Source organism: Podarcis cretensis, assembly GCF_951804945.1.
Source record: "Podarcis cretensis genome assembly, chromosome: Z".
Lineage (NCBI taxonomy): Eukaryota > Metazoa > Chordata > Lepidosauria > Squamata > Lacertidae > Podarcis > Podarcis cretensis.
This window is the reverse complement of record NC_137184.1, coordinates 14,269,398-14,285,184: the sequence shown is the minus strand read 5'-3', so window position 1 is coordinate 14,285,184 and position 15,787 is coordinate 14,269,398. Positions and strand designations below refer to the sequence as shown.

At 42.5% G+C, this 15,787-nt stretch overlaps 1 long non-coding RNA gene across 1 annotated transcript; it reads left to right on the top strand.

Annotated features, from left to right (window-relative positions):
* The first annotated feature begins 7,096 nt into the window (after positions 1-7,096).
* On the top strand, positions 7,097-10,033 carry LOC307207563. Its single transcript, XR_013834723.1, has 2 exons — positions 7,097-7,738; positions 9,217-10,033. It is a non-coding gene; the product is annotated as an uncharacterized lncRNA (long non-coding RNA).
* The last annotated feature ends 5,754 nt before the right edge of the window (positions 10,034-15,787 follow it).

Genomic DNA, 15,787 nt, shown 5'->3' with positions numbered 1-15,787 from the left:
CAGCATATGCAGGGAATTTGAACTCAGATCCTGCCCCAGCTAAATTCCTAACATATTGGTCACAGCCTCACACGACATTTTTGGGCTTAAGGGTAGTGATTTCTGTGAGCGTCAATACTCTTTATTTTGCTTTTATTGATTGCATTTATATCCCAACTTTTTTTTCTTCAAAGAGCTGAAGGAGGTGCACATAGTTCTCCCCCTCATTTAATCCCCAGAACAGGCAGTGCTGGGTCCAAAGTCACCCAGTGACCCACATGGCTGAGGTGGGATTTGAACCCTGCTCTCCGAAGTCCTAGTCAAACACTCCTCCAACCACTACACCACACTGGCGCACATACCTGACGGTTATGGGCATAGCCAGTATTTTTTTTTTTGCATGGGGCAGGCCTTTTGTGGAGGGGGGGCAGAACCTCAGTTGGCTATGTACGTTTATGTATTTTTATTGATTGGGGGGCAGGTGCCCCTCCCTGTCCCGTCCCCCGTCCCCCAGCTCTCCCTTGGCTATGCTCATGCTCACAGTACTGGGTTGTGGCTTACTGGGATCATGGTTCCATTTGAAGCTGTCACCTGGCATCCTCACACAGTTGCGAGGGCCTCGGAGGCCTAGCAGGGCCTTCCTATGCCTCCCCCTGCATCTAACACAGCCCTCTGAACAGGCACCAGGCAGCTGGACTGAGCCACTCTGTTAGTTTATTGTTCAAGCCTAATTTCACCAGTGGGGAAGGCTCTGACTATATGTATTTATTTATGTATCTATTCATTAATTGCAAGTGTATATATATATATATATATACACACGCCATGTATATATTTATATATGGTATTATTATCCAAATACTATATATATATATATATATATATATATATATATATGCATTCCAAATATTGTTTTACTCAATGCTATTTTTCTAGAAAAAGAGGTGCTGGCTGCAAAAAACAAAATAAAAATATAGGCCATATATCTTTCTCCCTCTTCAATTAATCACAATAACCTTGTGGGGTAGGTTAGGCTGAGGCAGTGATGGGCCCGCAAAGTTGCACCCAGTTAAAGCTTCATGGCCAAGTGGGGGAATCTGAACCATAGTCTTCCTTGGGTCCTAGTACGACATTCTAATCACTATGCCGTACTGGCTTTCAGGCGCCTGGTTAAAACGGTTTTCTTTCAGGAAGGCTTTGCACTTTGCGAACGTTCCAATGTTTCCAACGTTTTGATCATACATTTTGCATTTTGTATTTTCAGTGGGGGTTTTTTCATAGAGAGGTTTTTTTTTTAAAAAAACCACACATACCAGGGGATAAATTCCTTTTTTAAAAAGTAAAATAAATAAAACTTTCCCACAATGCCTGTAATCCAGGCATTCTGGGAAAGATAAATGATGGCCAGGCCGAGTCACCCAGCTGAGCATTGATAAACACATGGTGGGGGGCTCCAGTGGTTATTTTACCTGCGGCAGGGTGTGGGTCTTGGATTCTGGTTCTTACTGACATAAAGTAGGCAGAGCACACTCTGACCATGCCTCCATTTTACCATCTTATTTTGCACTCTGTGCTTTTGCCTAATTGAATTTCTCTTTATCACCATCTCCCTCTTCCCCCATCCTCCTGCCTCCCTCCCATGCTTTTTGGGAGCCGTTTCCCTGGAAACAAGACCTGCTTAATTCTGTCATCTTTGACATTCCACTCCTCATTCTTCGGTGAGATCATCACCTGCCTCGGTTCCCCTCCTTCTGCAATCCTGCCTCTCAGACATTTGCCATCAGAGGGTCATTAGCCAATTGGAGCTAGTATAATATTTTTTCCCAACCCCACTCCCCTGATCCCAAAAGATTGCAATGCAATCCTGTTTATATCCATCAACCTCAGAGACATTGAACTCAGCAGTATTTAGTAGACAAGCATAGGATTGCACTGTTAGGCAGATAGCCAGACAGGTAGTGGGATGGTGATGATGATGATTACATATTTATTAATATCCTGCCTTTCCACATGACAGGGACACAAGGTGGCTTACAGATAAAATATGAACAACCTAAAACAGGGGGGGAACCCATTAGAAACCATTAAGCATTAAGAGAATTAAAACATAGCTATATCTATATCTATATGAGCTCTATTAGAATCATACAGATAATTACAATAAAAACAGCACGGCACCGGCCCTTTAATTAAAAGCAGTTGTTTCCCAAAACCCTGTTAAAACAAGTCTTCATCTAGACTGCTACTAGCCAAAAACTGGAAATTGCAAGAGATACCAACAATAGAAGAATGGCCAAAGAAAAAGTTGGACTTTTTGGAGCTGGCTGACCTGACTAGAAGAATCTGCGACCAGAAAGAAGAGATACAAGAAGATTAGAAGAAATTTAAAGATTATTTGGCTAAGTATTGTGATATAAGATAATTAGAAAATTCTTGGAAGTAACGAATAGGCTTAGGGGTAGAATAAGAACATGTGTTAGTAAATAGCAAGGATTAGAATATTAATAAAGGAGAAGAGGTTAGTAAATGATAGGAGTTAATATTATTAGAAATATGAATTTGGAGAACTGATATACAGGTGATATAATGAAATTCAGTTAGAGGGGTTTCGAGTAAGTCAGATATCAATGTTATGAGAATTAGATAGCTGAAGAAATAATTTTTCCTGTGTTTAGTTTTATTGCATTGTAATATGTTTTTCTTTGTTGTGTGTTTTGTATGTCATTTTTGTTATAAATGGGAAAATCAATTAAAAAAAAAATTGAAAAGAAAAAAAGAAACAAGTCTTTATCTGCCAGCAGAAGGATAGCAAACAGGGAGCCAGTCTAGCTTATCCAGAGAGGGAGTTCCAAAGTCTGGGAGTAGCCACTGAGAAGGCCCTGTTCCAGGTCCCCACTAAGCCTGCCTGTGGGGGTGGTGGGACCAAGAGAAGTGCCTCCCCAAAAGATCTCAATGTCAGGCAGGTTCATATGAGGCAATGTGGTCCTTCAGATAGGCTGGACCTAAGCCATGTAAGGGACGCAGGTGGCGCTGTGGGTTAAAGCCTCAGCGCCTAGGGCTTGCCGATCGAAAGGTCGGCGGTTCGAATCCCTGCGGCGGGGTGCGCTCCCGCTGCTCGGTCCCAGCGCCTGCCAACCTAGCAGTTCGAAAGCACCTCCGGGTGCAAGTAGATAAATAGGGACCGCTTACCAGCGGGAAGGTAAACGGCGTTTCCGTGTGTGGCTCTGGCTCGCCAGAGCAGCGATGTCACGCTGGCCACGTGACCCGGAAGTGTCTCCGAACAGCGCTGGCCCCTGGCCTCTTAAGTGAGATGGGCGCACAACCCCAGAGTCTGTCAAGACTGGCCCGTACGGGCAGGGGTACCTTTACCTTTTACTAAGCCATGTAGGGCTTTATAGGTCATTACCAGCACTTTGAATTGTGCCCAGAAGCAGATGGGTAGCCAGTGAAGCTGTTCTAGCAAAGGAGTTGTCTGCTTGTGGTCTTGGATGTGGGCTTCCCATTATGGGCACCTGGTTGGCCACTGGGAGAATAGGATGCTGTACTAGATGGGTCACTGGCCTCATCCAGCATGGCTCTTCTTTTTCTGAACAAATCCAATGAATAAATAAACTTTTAAGCTTTACTCCTTAGCTAGTGATGTTTGCTAATTTCAAACCTTCTACTTTAAGTGGGACTAATATTGGATACAACCCATAATTGCTATTGTGATCAAAAAATTAGCCTTCATATTCGCAAAACTGTTGTTAGTAAAGAGGGGATTCTTCCCATGACTTTCAGTACTGTACTTGTCTGCCAATTAAACAATATTTAATTTAATGAATCGATTGTCTCCTTTTTCCACTGAATCATCTGCTTTTAATCCATCGTGTTTACGTTTAATCAATATATTGCTAGACACTTACGGTACCTGCATTGGTGCCTTTGAAAATATTATTGATTGTAAAGGAGCCCTTCTGAGATACTGAAGGAAGAGAAAAGTAACACAGTTTCATAAACAAAAGTTACCAATTTTAATTAGAAGGCAAATAGAATCTGCCTCTCATTTTTCTTTCACTTTTTCTCTATAAGGATTGACAAATCTTACCAGTTCAATTTGTCCCAGGGCCCCTTCGGACTAGTGTTATTTTCTGTAGGCTGCATTCTGTCACATTATGTAATAATAGCACATTAGTGATGGATTTATCCTGGACCATCCACACATCATTCTGCTTTCTATGGCCACATCCGTATTCTACATTTAAAGCAGTATCATACTACTTTAAGCAGCCATGGCTTAAAGAATCGTGGGAATTGTAGTTTGTTAAGGGTACTGAGAGTTGCTAGGATACCCCCCACTCTACGGACAGAGCTACGATTTTCAGAGTGATTTAACAGTCAAGCCTTCTTCCCAGGGAAATTCTCAGCATCCTTAAAAAAGTACAGCTTCCAGGATTCTTATGGGGGGAATCCATGACTTTTGAGTCAGACCATTGGTGTCTCCAAGGCTGAATCTACACAGATATAAAAAACGCTGTGAAAATGCTTTTTAGAAAAATAGTTTTAAAATATAGAGGAAATTTATCATTAGCTCATCAGTGCCACCTAGTGCCACATTTGTATAATGCACTTAAAACACACTTCATTTTTTTTATAAATATTTTATTAAATTTTCAAAATACATAATACAAGATCCCTACACCAAAAAACCAGAACAAATACATCAAGAAACCATATAGAAAAAAAAGAAATAAAAAAGAAAAAAGAAAAAAGAGAAAAATATAACCAACCGTTCAATATAACCTTTCTTATATAACTAACTGGACTTCCTCGCATCTCCTTACCCTGCATTATTTATAATCAGAATGTCAGCAAATTATTACCTTGTTTCATACCTTATTTTGTACTTTCCAAATATTATACTTCTAAATTTAAAATAGTTTTTATCAATTGCTCATACCTTAAAATTAAACATAGTGTTGCCTTAAATTTTGACCTTTTCTTACTTATAACTTAATTTTCTATTTTACAAAGCCTATTTGCTGGAGCTGGTATTTTCTAAATCGTGCAAATACTTAACATTCATACAACTTATAATATTTTTGTAGATAATCCTTAAACTTCTTCCAGTCCTCTTCCATTGTTTCGTCTCCCAAGTCTCGGATTCTGCCAGTCATTTCAGCCAATTCCATATAGTCTATCAATTGCGTCTGCCACTCTTCCAGTGTGGGCAAGTCTTGTGTCTTCCAGTACTTTGCAATGAGTATTCTTGCTGCTGTTGTCGCATACATAAAGAAGCTTCTGTCCTTCTTTAACACTTTCTGGCCGATAATGCCCAAGAGGAAAGTCTCCGGTTTCTTAACAAAGGTATATTTAAATACCTTTTTTAGTTCATTATAGATCATTTCCCAGAAGGCTTTCACTTTAGGGCATGTCCACCAGAGGTGAAAGAATGTCCCCTCAGCCTCTCTACATTTCCAACATTTATTATCAGACAAGTGATATATTTTTGCAAGCTTGACTGGGGTCATGTACCACCTATATATCATTTTCATAATATTCTCCTTCAGAGCATTACATGCCGTGAATTTTATTCCGGTGGTCCATAACCTTTCCCAGTCCTCAAACATAATGTTATACCCTATATCCTGAGCCCATTTTATCATGGCTGATTTAACAGTCTCATCCTGTGTGTTCCATTTAAGCAGCAAGTTATACATTCTCGAAAGTACCTTAGTCTTTGGTTCCAACAGTTCTGTCTCTAATTTCGACTTCTCCACCTGGAATCCTATCTTTTTGTCCAATTTAAAAACCTCTTGGATTTGGGCGTAATGTAACCAATCTTGCACCTTATTCTTTAATTTCTCCAAGCTCTGCAACCTCCCACTTAAAACACACTTCATACGTTATGTTTGCAGCTGTATAGCAGAGTCATAGCTTGGTATTATCTACACTGCAGCCCCGTCAGCACTATCCATTTAAAGCACTATAATACCCAGTGCTGCTTTTATTTGGCAAAAGAGTGAGGGCTGGTACTCATATATCGATAAAAGTGTAATCGGTGGCAGCACAAAATGGCTGCCACGGACAGCAAAAAAAAAAAAAGAAGAAGAAGAAGAAGAAGAAGAAGAAGAAGAAGAAGAAGAAGAAGAAGAAGAAGAAGAAGAGCCAGTGCTCCATACTGGTGAGTAATGCCACATTAAAAAAATTCTCATTGTACCACTTTAAACAGTGATGTCTTCCCTCAAATAATTCTGAAAAGTGTAGTTTGTTGTATGCTGCTGAGTTGTTAGGAAGCCCCCTATTCCCCTCACAGAGCCACAATAGTTCCCAGAGTTCCCTGGGAAGAGGGATTGATTATTAAAGTAACTGGGAATTATGACTCTATGAGTGGAATATGGTGGTCTCCTAACAACTCTCGGCACCTTTAACAAACAACACTTCCCAAGATTCCTTGGGGAGAGCCATGACTGTTTTAAATGTAAAGTGCAGATGTCGCCTCAGTTGTTCTGCAATGCATTATCGAGGCCTGGAAGGGGCTCTCTTGCACCATAGCTGTCAACTTTCAGATTTGAAAATAAAGGATCAGCAGCCTCGAAAATAAGGGATCAGCAGCCTCACCTGTCCCGGGGACAGGCTACGGGATATCTAACAATCTGGGATAGCAGCGGGAAAGGGCGGGAAACGGCGCTGGAATAAGGGAATTTCCCACAAAAAAAAGGGAAGGTTGACAGCTATTGTTATGTAGTGAGGTTTCACCCTGGGCCAGCAGGGGGATACTGTAGATAGTTTTCACTCAGGTCTGTAGATAGTTTTCACTCAGTTATTTTAGGCGGGAAACTCTGGGTTGTTGTTGCTACAATGTTGACAGCCGGCTGCCTATAAAAGCAGGCCGGCTGAGCTGTTTGCTGTCAGTTCTATTCCAGCTTACACAATAAAGAGCGGCTTTGGAGAAATCGCTGTGTCGTCTGCTATGGCAACCCACAACTTAACAGCTATGTCTTGCACTATAGGCACAACAAAAACAGGATACACACACACACACACACATAGCTGTCAACTTACAAATTTGAAAATAAGGGACCAGCAGCCTCGAAAATAAGGGATCAGCAGCCTCAAAATAAGGGATTTTAGTCAACCAGCTGAAATACAAAGTTAAAAGGGACCAGATAATTTGGGAGAGCAGCGCCGGTTTTTAGCTCTTCGTTTCCAGAGGTTGCTGCTCAAGACACCAACTGATGAAACACTGCAATTAAATAACTACAAGCAGCAAACACTTTTCGCGCAAAACCAAGTCCAAGCTACAAAGATGCTGCTGCAGTTCTGGGTCTTTTCACTCATGCTCCATCTGCAGCTCTCAGTTCCACCAGGCGGGGCGGGAGGAAGGGGGGGGGGAATAGCGCCCGAAGTAAACCCGCAGATCAGACCATCTATGCTAGTCTACCACTACAAATCTATGGGAGAAGAGCTTGCGGTCCTTCCTCCGCTTTCCCCCTCTATGGTTAGCCCTTGGAACACCTGCCCGCACCTCCGCCTCCTCCTCTTCCTCTTCTCTTTGAACTGCTTTCTCTATGGTTGCCCTCGCTCTCCTCTCTTGCTCCTCAGCAATTCATAGGCCACGCCAGGCTGCCCATCTCATCTGGGTCCTTTGGTGGCGCAGCCACAGTACGGCCTAGTGGGAGTGGCGGGCAGAGGGGAGGCCCCAGGCAGAGACGCTCAGTTTGGCGGCCACGAGGAGGGTGGAGGCGGAAGGGCCTCAGGCTCCTGGGGGCTGAGGCTGGTGAGAGGAGGCCGGGGGGGGGGGGGCAACACAGTTGGAGCCTCCCTCCTCCCTGGCCGGCAGGCAGGGAGGAAGAGAGAGGAGCTGCTTCCTTTGAAACCCGGGAAATTTAAGGGACATCATCAATAAGGGACAGCAGCGGGACACGGCGCTGGGATAAGGGAGTTTCCCGCCAAATAAGGGACAGTTGATAGCTATAACACACACACACACACACACACAGAGGTCATTTCTGAGACTGGGTTTAAAATCAGCACCTTCTTTAGCTCTTTTAAAAATATATATTTGGGAACGAAAACCCGGATTTACTATATAAAGCCCTGTTGGTTTTTCCTCTTAAGGCTGCTGAGTTAGAAATCACTTACAGGTGATGCTCCCTGGCAGGGATTTATTTAGATACAGTACATAGTACAAAAAAGAGTTTGAAGCATTACTCTCTGAAATGTTGAGTAGCTGTGTTTTAGAAAGCTCAGGGAATAGGGTAGCCAGACCTCCAGGGATTTGCCCACTCCCTTCCAGGTGCAGGAAATGCTTTTAAATAAAAATAAAAGTAAACAACAACAGCAACAGCAATGATGGGTGTGGCTGAACGGAAACCAAAATGGCCACTTAGAACAGTTTCCTCCCCTGGGTGCCAGTTTTAACTAAAATCTGTTTGATTGCACAGGATTTATTAAAATAAAAATAAATCTTCCCTCTGCCTAAGGGAATGTCCACAGCAGCATTTCACTCACCCCAAACAGGGAAGCTTAGCTCAATGCTTCATGTGAGGCCCCTATAAACAAGTGAAGAAGACAAAATGACTGCTGTGCCTCCTAAAATAGCAGAAAATACAGCTGTAAAACCAAAATACTTGGATGCCACATTCAGGGGATAGTTTGAAGCATAATGCATTTCCCTTAAAAGCCAAAATCATATAAGCCTAGAAAGAATTAATAGCTTCTCTGGAAGCAAAGGTAAATACAATAATGGAAAAGCTGGAGGGTACTGCTGAAACAGCTTCTGCAGCAGTGGATTTAAGTTTGAAGCAAAAATTAAGAGGCTGCTTAGGGAAAATAAATGCATTAAGTGTAAGCTTGAAGAAGTGGAAAATAGTCACTAAAGGGTTAATATACACAGGATTAAAAAGGAGGCAGAAGGAGATAATATTACAGGATTGATAATCCAGTGGTTTAAAACTGTTAGACATTGCCTGGAATTGTCCCCAGAAAATATGAAGAAGAATGCATAGAGTACTGCCAGCCAGTCTGCAGGATACAGCACCCCAAAGGGTATTGCTATGAGCTTCCACTGTTTTAAAAAGAAAAATGAGATTTGAAAGGCTTTGCGAAAGGTTGAAATAATAATTTGTGACAATAATCCAATCATGATGTTTTTTGTTTTTTGGACACTGATAAAATGAAGGGAACTTTGGCACATAATACTCAATCTGCAAGATGTAGGAATAAGATATTATTGGGCTTTCCCCTTTCGTTTAGTGACTGCTAAACAACACTCTCAGCCACCAACCTCAAGGAACCCACAAAACTATTAACACCACTAGAACTGGTCTGTCCGCCTAGGGTTATTGATTTTTTTGGATAGTGAATCCATTGGTGAAGTTGACCCAACTCAGGAGCCCAGATGAGAGGGCTACAACAAAGCCAAAAGACCATGTAAGAGAATAACAGGACAATGAAGAGGCAGCATGGCACATTTTTCAGAAAGGTTACTACACTCTTTAATAAGCAGGAACTAATGCAGAACTGAAGAATGCTGTTTAAAAAAAGAGAGAAAAGGCTAATTTTCTATAGAAGTGAAAGCAATCAAACTGGAATGACCTGAAAATATAAATATCTTGAAAGTACCCAGAGGTTGGGACATGAGGTTTACAAGAAAATATCCACTTTAATGTATCTCATCATTTACTTGTTTAAAATAAGTTTGATTTTTATGCTTATGATTTACTCTATACCCATAGTAGTACTGGAGTGCCCTCTACTGTTAAAAGAGGACACACACCAGGGTGTAAGTTCTCAAGGTTCTGTGTTAATTCAAAGGTTTTTTTTCAAAGATGCGATACAAGTAGATTTTTTACAGAAGTAGATTAGTAGAACCAAAGCAAAAACATGGAAAGCTTAGATTGGCAAAGGACACTATTGCTTAATGGCCAAAATGAGTACAGGTATTAAAGTAATTTCTTTTAACTGTGAATGGGTTGGGACATCCAATAAAATACACCAGAATGGCAACTTATTTGTTCAAAAAGGATCCACATATAGCCTTTTTGCAAGAACCCTATAATGCAGATGGGGGGGGGGACCCACACATTGTTGGACTTCCGGGTTAGCGCCTCTGGCAATGGCAGAATTCCTCTGATCGGGAGGAATTTACTCCGTGGAAACAGGGTCTGGCCACCACAGCGAAGGCGGAGACCCACTAAAAATCACAGGCGGGAGAAGCCTGTGAACCTGGGATTCGGCTGGCACCTTTTGCACCTCCCCTACTCGCGGGGAGACCCGGTTTCAGGGATCCGGAGTGACGTGGCGTGAGCGGCGCGGTGCTTCGAATTGATTGCTTCTTTCATGGAGTGAAGCCGCACTGCTGTTGCCGGAGAGCACTGACTTTTTCCTGTGGACAATTCGATTTTAAACAACTACCCGTGAGTAGAACGGAAAATTGGATCTATAAATGTCTTAATTTGGCACCAAAACGGGAAGGTTTTAAACAGGAAGTCTGCCTTCCCCTTTTGTAAATAGATTGAAGCAAAGACGCTGCAAGCTAAGGTCTTGGAAAGTCTTCTGCAAAGGATTAAACTTCCATCGATTAAAACTATTAAACCCCCCTTGGAAGCAGGAGAAGAGGGGGGAAATTTTGGATCGCGCAAGCCTGCAGGAGAGAGTGTTGAAAATTAAATCACCACTGCTCTGAACCTGGAAAGGGTTCTGCCAGTAAGACTGATGTTTTGAAGTTCATTGGCTGTGAATAGAACGTATCTTGACAGTTAGCTAAATAAGAGAAATACATTGTTTCCACTGTCCTCTTCTGCGTTTAAAAAGGAGGAAAAGTAACTGAAAATTGAAACTATATTTACTGTTTGAACTGTGCTTAAAAGGATTGACACAAACAGAAACTGTTTCCCTCTAAAGGGAGCTTTTGAAACTGTTATAAGAGCTGAGCTGGGGGAACCAGCTGCAAGATAAGAGACTGTGAGAATCAGGGATTGACCTTGGACTATTTGAGCATGTCGACAGAAGAAGCTTTAGTGATTGCATTATGCAAGATAAGTCACTCGTTGGAACAACCCCACAAGAAGACAGATGTCATGACTACTAAAATTGATAACTTGGGACAAAAAGTGAACATCAATACAGAAATTATTCAGGATCTGATACAGGAATCTACTTTGACAGGGCAAATTGTCGAGAAGGCGAAGGAGAAAGTTGCTGTTGTTGAACCTAAAGTAATACAAGTGGGAGTCCCAGCCTTACAGAGGCAAATTGAGGACTATAAGTTGAGGCCTTTTATGACTGATTTTAGAAAAAGTCAGATTTTGAGGATCGGAGCCCTGCCTGGACTGGAGAAGGAAAGTTGGACAGATCCCTTCATGCAGGGATTTACTGACTTTTGGGATTTGGACTTGGGTCATGAGGAGATTGGAGCTGTGGGGGCCTTTGGATTTGGAGGAATTTTGAAACATGTCCTGAAATACCTTATGGATTTTAGATTTAACCATGGAGATTTGGTTGACCTGTCAAGAAGGAATAAAAGCATTGCTAGGTTAGAGCTTCCCCGAGATCTGCTCTTCAGTATCAAAGGAAGGAAAATAAGAACAAGATCAGTAGAAGACAAAGTAAAGTGCATGTATAAATATGAAGAAGACCTACAGAAGGGACTTGGAAAAGAGTTAAGAGCCTCGGACAGAAGATCACCAGGTTGATGGACTATTTGGATTTGACGAATGACTGGCAGTATCCGAGACCAGGGAGAAGAGATGGTGGAAGAAGATTGGAAAAAGTTTTAAAGTTTATTTTCAGAAATAGAAATATTGTAAAATTACTGAGTGTTAAAAAAATGTTGGAATGAAATCTTATGGCTTTAGTTGAAATGTTATAAGGAGTTAAGTATAAATAAGCATTATAGTATTAATGGAAAATAAGGGTAAAAATAAGTTAAGATATTTATATGACAGAAAATAGAGAAAGATGGAAAGGAATTGCTGAAACAATTAATAGAAGTGGAATACAAAAAGGGAGGTGAGAGGAGGTCGATGAAACAAGGGTATGAAAGACTACTAAAATGGTACAATGTATGTTTTTAAATTGTTTTTGTTTTGTTTTGTTTAGGTTAATGTTGTGCTTTATATTGTTTATATTATATACTGTATTGTATTGTTTTTTCCTTTTTTGTTGTTTTTTTTGTCTTTTTTCTTCTTTTTCCTTTTTGTAAGTTCTAAAAGTAATAAATATTATTTAAAAAAAAAAAAACACACATTGTTTATGCAGTCATGTGTGGGCCAAAAGTACGTCACGAAGACAAAACCATGCAGGAGGAGTGGGAGAAAACCACACTGAGCTTGCTGGAGAAAAAGTGGGATATAAATTCAATAGAAAAGCAATGTGTTATGCTTCCTGACATCACTGGGCACCCCTCCTGTGATATCCCCAGGTAGCTGCTCCTGGGTCCCAGGTTTGTGCCCTGGAATCTCAGGGTCTGGGATGCCCCATACCTGGTAACCCTATCAGGGATGGACAAATACAAGACAGTTTTATTATTGATTGCTATCCTTTTATTCAATACATGGCTACAACTGGTGTTAACAAAGACAGCTCTGCAAAAACAGGGTCAGTGATGGCTGGATTGATCCTTCCTCTTTGCAATAAAATTTCTTTCTTTTGTGCCTTATCTTGTTTATGATGTAACACTTCCTGTAGTCATTTAATGTTCTGCATTGATTTTCTTTGGCAGTTTCGTGGTTTTGACTTACAATATCTGTTATATTATAATGACCTGACTTGCACTGATTGGAAACATTGGAGTCTTTCCGCCTCAAATCTTTTGCAGGTACAAACAGTACTAAAAGTGGGATGGTGTCTAATCAACAGATAAGAGTGGGATGGGGTGGCCGTCCATCAACAGATAGGGTGTCATCACCTACTGATGGCAACCTAAGCCAAAGCTCTGGAAAAGCTGGGCGAGGGGGCGCATAAAGATGTTAAAAAGCATTGGGGAGAGAATTGTGCCCTGCGGTACTCCACACACCAAGGAGTAGCACGACGACAGCTCACCCCCCAAGCACCACCCTCTGTCCAGAAAGGAATGAGCACAGCCACTGAAGGACTGTGCCCTGAATCCCCACATCGGCGAGGCAGCGGTCCAGAAGTTTGTGAGCAACCATGTTGAAGGCTGCTGACAGATCTAAGAGAATCAACAGCCCCGACCCGCCTCGGTCCAGCTGCCTACAGAGATCATCAGTTAGGGCAACCAGAGCCATCTCGGTCCCATGACCAGAGCAAAAGCTGGACTGGAATGGATCTAAAGCCAATGTTTCATTCAGAAATCCAACAAGTTGTTCAGCAACCACTCTCTCAATCACCTTGCCCAGGAACAGAAGATTCGAAACTGGGCGGGAATTGAATAGATCTAAGGATCTAATGATGTTTTCTTTAAGAGCGGTGCCAAGGGACAAATTGATGATGTCACCCAGGGGGGCCTGCAACTCATCTGGACATGCTCAAATCAGCCAGGATGGGCACAAGTCAAGAGGACAAGTGGTGGGCTTTCTGGCATGGAAAGTGATCCAGTACTGGACCTGAGGACAATCAAGGTGCCTCCAGTTCCGTTATTGTATCCAAGTTGGCAGGGAGGTCATGGCAGAGCGACAGGACCTTCTCCGCAAAAAAGCTCCCAAATGCCTCACAGCTATGTGCCTGATTCATATTTAAATTTGGCTGTCCCTCTAGGGATGTTAGAGACCTAATTATACTAAAAAGCTAGCAGATGCAATGGAGGCTGAGAAGTAAGACTTGTTTGCAGTCTTCACTACTATCTCATAGGTTTTCATAAACGCCCTATAAGATGTTCTTGAGGCTCCGTCACGAGTACTCTGCCATACTCGCTCTAGCTGTCTCAGCTCCTCAGTAAACCAAGGGGCCCGGTTTCTGTGGGGTTGCAAAGGTTGCCTAGGTGTGATCTCATCTATGGCCGCCAAGCGTCGGGTATTCCAACCCTCAACAAGCTCAGTCAACGAGTCGCCAGGGGGAGCAGGATCCATCAGGGTCCATCAGCCTCCGCGCCGAGCCCAAATCGACTCACCACCTAAGCAGGGTGGGGGCGGGAAGTCAATCCTGACTTTCAGAGCATAGTGATCAGACCATGGCACCTCCATAGAGGGGGACATGATCACATCTATGCCTGTGCGAAAGATCAAATCCAGCGTGTAGCCTGCTTGATGTGTGGGGCCCAAAACAAACTGGGAGAGCCCTAACTTCCAGGTTAGCGCGATCGGCTAATGGCGGATTCCCTCCGAGCTCCGGAGGGAATCGGCTCTGTTGCAGACGGGTCTCACCGCGACGGCGACGCGGGGACCCTTAGAAACCGCAGGCGCGGAAGCCTGCGGACTTGGTGACTCGGTGGGCACCTCAAGCGCCCCCCCGACCCACGAAGAGCCTTTTTAAAGGCTACGGAGAGGGTACGGAGAGTGGTGTGGTGCTGTGAGTAGACCGCTACTGCAGTGGAGCGAAGCCGCGAGCCATGGCCGGAGAGCGCTGACTTTTTTCCCTGAAATTTGGACTTGAAATAACCCGTGAGTAGAATGGAATTTGGACTTTAAAATTTTTACCTTTAAATTCGGTACGACCGGGGGATGTGCTAAAGGGAAGTCCGCACCCCCTCTATTTACAAAAGATTTAAAGCAAGGATCGGAGAACTAAGGTGGAGAGATCTTTTTTTTCGGTACGAGTTAAAAGATATTAATTCCATGAATTTGACAGAAGAAGATTTGTGCTGGAGAGTAAGAGTTGAACTTTAGAAGCTTTTGTCTAACCCCCCCCCCGACCCGGGAGTGTCCCTGTGTGTGAGCTGGAGGAAAAGGAACAAGGAGTTTGACAGCTGTCAAAGGAGCTGTCAAACGGGCAGTTAAAGGAAAAATTTTTTACTGTTTAACATCTCTCTGGACTAAATTTGCTACATTTGAATTAAAGTGCTTGGGAACAAAGTAGTTACAAATAACAAAGCAATAGATTTGTTGGGAAAGGACTATTAAGTAACTAGAATCCCCCTAGGGGAAACTTTGAAACATTACAATGGCTACAGATGGAAAATTACAGACAGAGATAGAAAGAATGTTTCTTCTCGTGGGAATACTGCAAGAGCAAAGCATGGCTATGAACAAACAACTTATAACCTTGAACTCTAAAACAAGCAACCCTGCTGAATGCATAAAGGATCTGACTGAAACGAAATCTGCAGCTGAACCAGAGGAGACTTTTTTAGAACTGGAGGAGAGGGAAGAAGGAGTTACGAAACTACAGGAGAGTACCAATTTGAAGCCTACACTGCTAGAACATAAAGAAGAAGATCTTGGGATTACCAATTTGTGAAAGATGTGAAAGTGGAAAGAGGAAGCCCATGGAACACTTGGAATATTGGAACTTAAAAGAAACAAGAAATATGACTGGGGCTTCCTCTTTGAGCATGGGAGATCAGTTGGCTTGTTGCAGCAGCTGTTACCAAGTATTTTGGATGGAAGAAAATTTGATGAGACTGTGCCAGAGCTCCTTCGAGAACTGAGGACCAACAAAGAGGGCTGCCAACAAAACCGGCAGAGAGAGACTGACAGAGACTTGAAGGCCTCTGATGTGAGGAATCCAGGCTAAGAACTGTTTTGTGGACACTTATTTGGGAAGGGACAGAAACCGGGGTAGGGAGGGAGGGGAGAACAGAATTTTAAAACTTTTATGACTTTTGTGTTTGGCTATTATGACCTACATTTAATATAAAAAGGGGGAAATTCGTGGAAGGGAATTTGGGTCGACCTTAGAAAAGGACTTAATATTTATAAGAAAATTG